This window comes from Mirounga angustirostris, unplaced genomic scaffold (assembly GCF_029215605.1).
Source record: "Mirounga angustirostris isolate CCGP_5_RB_7025 unplaced genomic scaffold, mMirAng1.0.hap1 SCAF_14, whole genome shotgun sequence".
NCBI lineage: Eukaryota > Metazoa > Chordata > Mammalia > Carnivora > Phocidae > Mirounga > Mirounga angustirostris.
Window position 1 is genome coordinate 31,446,473 of NW_026991722.1, and position 6,071 is coordinate 31,452,543.

Sequence of the window (6,071 nt, forward strand, 5' to 3'; positions counted from 1 at the left end):
GCAGTTGCTTAACCAACTGAGCCCCACCCAGGCGCCCTGGACTCCTTTTTTAAAAGGCAGTTCCTTCTAGTAATGTTAATGCATGATGTCCTTAACACCTTAGTGTAATGAGATTATCAGGTTGCTTTGATTCCTGAGGGACAGACTATTAAGATGACATCGGTAACATTAAGGGAATTTTCCAAGTGAAGCTCATACAAAATTGGTGTCGTCAGGTAAAAGTGAAACAATATGGCCTAGTTCCTTCCCAGAGTATATACATAATAAATGGATGAGATAGTTTTTATTGTAATGGCTTCATTCACGTTCTGTAGTAGTCTGTACATTCTAGTTGAGTTGATTGGTATCTAGGCTTCAACAGTGAGGTTGCTGATTCAGAGTGAGTTAATCTCATTGGTGCAAATGCTCTTAAAGAGCCAAGAATTGTTTCTTTGACTCACTTTTGCAGTTGAGTCAGATATTTGGCATTTATAGCCCCAACAACTTGGCTTATAACTTGGTAAAGAAATCTATCTTGCTAGCTGGAGGCCTTCTGAATAACAAGTGAGACTTTTTCACAGCATGTAAATTGCAGAACAAATACCAAGCCATCAGTTTATAATGACTTTTTAATTTCTATTAATTTATTTATTTTTACAGTAAGCAGATATTGGGACAAGGGACTTCTGAAAGTGTTTATAATATTCTAAAGGAAAGGATTTTCCTTTCTTTCGTGGAGTCATGGAATCTTGTGACAAGGAAGAATGGTGGGTAAAGAAGTGTGAATTTTATTAGTAGCTAACATTAATTGAGTACAGAATATGTGCTAGGTGCTACAAATAGCTCTTTATATTGTATTATTATATTTAATCCTCAACTCTATGAGCTAGTTGCTATTATTATCTCTAATTCTTTTTTGAGGAAAATAATGATTTATTTCACTGGATCTATTTCAAAGAATGGAAAAATTATAGTAATCTTTATTTGTGAAAGAAGTCAGTGTAATTACTCTTGAAGGAAATAAATTTTACTGAGAATAAAATCCAGAACTATTTGTATACTTATATTCTTCATTATATCAATGATTTCTTAGTAAGTATCCTGCTACTCTTTATATCAGGACAAAATTTAAATGATTGTAGAAAGGTAGTGTCTTGAGGTGAATGACATGAGGCTTTGGGGACAGTAGAATTCTAACACCGTTGGGGTCAGCCAAGTTGTCATTTAGACCATACCTCACTGCAGCATTTGCTCTCATGTTCTTTGTACTATACTGGAGAGGAATGGGATCCTTATGTTCTGAGCAAGACTTTCAAGTCATAAGCTCTAAGAACTTTGTTTCCTTCTTGAGATGCCTGTATGTAGATTCCAAAAAATTGAAGAGAAGTTTCTGTTGGATTATGTAACAGTACACGTCAGTGTGACTCATCTTTAGACTCCTGAGTCAAATTCAAATAGAGCAAAGTTGGTTTTGCCATTTTGCCACAGATAATAGCCATAATATAAATGGTACACAACATTGTACTTGCAATTCAATTTAAAATGGCCATGGAGGGGCACCTGGGTGGCTCAGTCGTTAAGCGTCTGCCTTCGGCTCAGGTCGTGGTCCCAGGGTCCTGGGATCGAGCCCCGCATCGGGCTCTCTGCTCCGCGGGAAGCCTGCTTCTCCCTCTCCCACTCCCCCTGCTTGTGTTCCCTCTCTCGCTGTGTCTCTCTCTGTCAAATAAATAAATAAAATCTTAAAAAAAAATAAAATTAAATAAATAAAATGGCCATGGAAAGACTTTCTGGTCTACAAATAAAGTCTTATATAATACCATGGGAAGGTATAGGAATATTTTTTGTAAGACTCTTACATATCCAAAGTAGAAGGGTGGGGCTAATAACAAAAAATTTTTGATTCATTGAGCCACCTCTGGAAAGTTAGAAAATGCTATCAGCCAGAACAGGTACAATGTGGGCTTTCCCAAGGCACTATTACCTCTATTTCATAGATTAAGAAACTGTATCCCAGGAACGTTAAATAACTTGTCCAAAGTCAACTTGCCAAGCAGGACTGAAACCCCCCAGAGTGATCTTCTCCATAGACGCAGACCAAAGTTCCAGGGAGCTTGGTGTGCAGGCAATCTCAGATGATTATAATGTGGCTGGCTGCCAGGATTATGCTTGCTGTGAAAGAAATTATTGTAGGAAAAAAAACATAGTAAACACAGCTACAGATATGGGTCATGTGCATGCACTGAGACAAAAGGAATCCAAAGTGGCCTAAGAACTTGGGGTTAAATATTGGTTGCTGCTCTTCTGAATATAGCTACCTGCTCCAGAGCATGGATGAGGGGGCCAGGGTTCTGGGATTGTGTTCAGTGTGGAAGAAATTAAAACCTATCTTTGCTCATTAGGCAACAGTGCCTAAAGGGCTGGAAAGTAAATTTAATTTTTCTATCATGCAAGAAAATATACTTAAGAATCAGAATTTAACCCAAGAACTAACCTCATATCTCTGTGGCATGAGCTTGGGGATCTTAGAATGTCAGTGTGAATCCCTCACCCTTTCTGGTGCCATGTGCCTGAAAACTTGCTTTCTAAGCTTTATTCCTTTAGTTTTATGCTCTAATCCCTGTCAAAATGCAAGTACTTTTTCAGAAGTTTCTCATACAAAACAAGTGATTTGACTTTTTTTTTTTAAACCCCAGCACATCTGAAAAATATGCCACATGCCCATCAGCAACTGTGGGTTCACTATTGCAGTGATTGTCAAATGTTCCCACAACTTCTGAGTGCAGAGGGTATCTGCATTTTAGGAGAAGTTGATGGGGACAAAATGGAAACCACACTGTCAAGAAGGAGACTAAATGTGGATTTATGCAAGGGAAGGAAGGACAGCAGTGGGCACCCGGAGCAAAGGGAAAGAAGAAGGTGGAAACCTTATCAACAAGCTGTTCTGGCTTCATGGTTTATCAAAGATGAGTCTTCCAGATGTAGTGTTGGAACACTTCACAGGTTTATCTAGTAGCATCTCTTGTCATCAAATAGACACGAGTCCATTTGATGTATCACTCCAAAGGTGCTAAGCACTGCTCTTACTAGAGAGACAGCCTGGTGGGTGAGAAAGAGGATGGACTGGGATGCCTGGGTGGCTGTCATTAAGCATCTGCCTTCGGCTCGGGTCATGGTCCCAGGGTCCTGGGATCAAGCCCCGCATCAGCAGATTCCTTGCTCGGCAGGGAGCCTGCTTCTCCCTCTCCCTCTGCCTGCCACTCCCCCTGCTTGTGCTCTTTCTCTCTCTCGCTGTCTCTCCCTCTGTGTCAAATAAATAAAATCTTAAAAAAAAAAAAAAAAGAAAGAAAGAGGATGGACTTTGGAAGAAAATTTAGACTGTAGTCTCTTCATCATCATGGATTGGCTGAGCAATGTGGGGTATATTAATGAACATCTCTGAGAATCTTTCAACTAAAACATGTTGCCTCTGGATAAGAATATTTATGTTTTGATAGTTTGGCTCTGCAGGATGCTTAGCAGAGTACCTTCTGGGAGTTATGCACTATGAGTTTACACCCACTGGTTCCCTTCCTGGCCCCATGACCTGCTTTACCTCTCCTTCTTACATCTCCCCTGTGCTGTGCCCTGGTTTCCTGAGGGCATCCCATTGAGAACTGCACATCTAAGATCATGCTTTACACATTGGTTGAGCTTTCTATCACCATACTTTCTTATCTCAAGGAAGGTCCTGGGTAAGTAACTTGACCCCAACATACTGATAACTAAAGACCTAGTTAATGCTATTTTCTAAAACATGACTGCATTTTAATGAAAGGCAGCAAATTAAGTTTCAGTTTTAATGGCAAGAGAGAGAGAGAGAATGAGGCATCAATGACTAGTTGACTGATGTTCAGTCTAGGCTGTATAACTCCCAGATTTTGGCCTCCATGATTTTAGACCAGAAGGCTGACTTCAGCTTGGGTTGCAGGATACTTAGGGAAAGATTTTAGATATAGAAGAGCTGAGGGTAAGTATGAAGTGCATGCCTATCAGGAATTTAGAAATCAGGAGATGGAAAAAAGGTTTGAGAAGGAGTAGCCAGCAAGGCTGGAGGAATACTGGGATATTGATCCACAGGGTCACGCCATATCCACGTTTCTACCTGCTCAGCTGGAAACTGCCCCTGGGCTTACAGACAGAAGGGAGACATACTGAAACTTACTCTTTTGGCCTCATTACAGTCAAAGATACCTTTAGTTCATTTCTTTACAAATGAGTCACCTGCTCAATCTGTCCTTAGTCTTTCAGCTAGGACCTGGGATGTTTTCACTTACTTAGTTTAAGCTGGAGTCAGAAACGTTGCTGTCCTACTTTTGAATTTATTTTCATGTTCCATTATGACCTCATCATCTTCCTTCACAGTCTAATGGTTAGAGCTCGGGGTTTGGAGCCAGACAGGTAAAATGTTTAATCCCATTTTCACTACTGACTACCTGTTTATTATTTCACCCAAAAGTGAGATTACCACATCTCCAAATTGTCAGAAATGCATCCTTATCCACCTTTCTTCTCCAAGACATCGGCATTATTGCCCAGAGTTTGGTCTCTCACATAGTACTGCTCAGAGAGTCTGAAGCAAACATCTGGAGTGGAGAGAAGCTGGGGCCCCACGAGGTCAGTGATTTCATAGCATAAATTGATGGCATTTTTCTGTGCTTCTAATGTCATCATGAAAATAATCTAATCCTCTGGAAGGAGGAATAATGTTACAAAAGAAGCAAAGCAGTCCATAGATTATAATTATGCTTTCCATAAAGAAGGTCCAGCCCAAAAAGCCATAGTCTATTTTAATGGATGTGTCAAAGCTACTCAAGACATTAACATGAATTATCAAGACCAAGGCATGTGTACTGCTGAAAACAATCAGCCTGGAGAAGAGGTAACTTCAGGGAAAGTGGAAGCTGCCCCAAACACTTGACGCTCTATTGTGTGGAGGAGGGGAAGGGAGAGCAGCATAGTTGGTACCAATTGATACAGAGTGGGTGAACTTTAACTCAATGGAAAAAAGAACTTTCTTTTATCCCGAGTCACTCGGCAATGGAACAAGCTACTTTGCAAGGTAAACCTGTGGATTTTTTTTTTTTTTTTTTTTTGGCCAGAGGAAACTGAAATCCCATTAGCTCCTCTTCTCAACTGACCTGTGAGCTGACCGAGGCCAGATTGCGTTTAGTGACTCTCACAGAGCCACACAGGAGGCATATTGCATCAGAAAACTTGGCTCAAGTCTGGGTACCACTCTTCTCTTGCTATGAAATCTTGTTTCCCTGTTCTGCTTTCAGTAATCCTGAGAGAAGAGATGGGATCTGAGCCTATCTCCCTTCATCAAAGGTGTGGCTAGGAAAGCTTGAAGATGCAGGCAGAGCAGGGTGATGCTTTTATATCACAATAATATGAGCTTTCTTGGTTCATCTGTAGTAAAAGCACAAAGTATATAAGTAGGAATGATACTAATTTCTCGTGTATCACCTCTCAAGTAACTCCTCCACAATGGTGAGAATCAAGTTTATCTTGTCAGAAACTGGGTGAAGAATAGCTTTGACGTTTATCAGAGAAAGCAGGCTGAGAAAATTACCAAATGCAGAAATACACTTGCAGATTTCTGTGCCATGTTCTGGAAAGGGGGAAAGGGCCCAAGGAGAGGGTAGTGAGAGAAGGCAGAGGGCTACAGTGTGGAGACGAGAAGGTGGGGGCTGGGCATGGAGGAAGTGAACGCCGAGGCTAAACCCATTGGCCTGGGTGCTCCTGTTGGGCCCTCCAGAGACTCAGGCAGGTACAGTCACTCTCCTTTTTAATGTTACAGAAAAACAAAGTAACTAGAGCAGGAGCATAATTCGTTTACTTGTTCTAGCTTGTGACTTTGAACCTGATACTTAAGTATTTGGATATAAAAGTTCTGAAAACTTCCTTGGAGAGACTTCACTAGTGTCTGTGAATAAATGGGGACAATCCCTTCTGCTTGGTTGACAATGGCTATCAGATTCAGTGTGGACAGCAAGATGGCAAGGGGTATGTACCCATGTGCCAGAGGTCACAATCAGAGAGGTAGTAGGGTT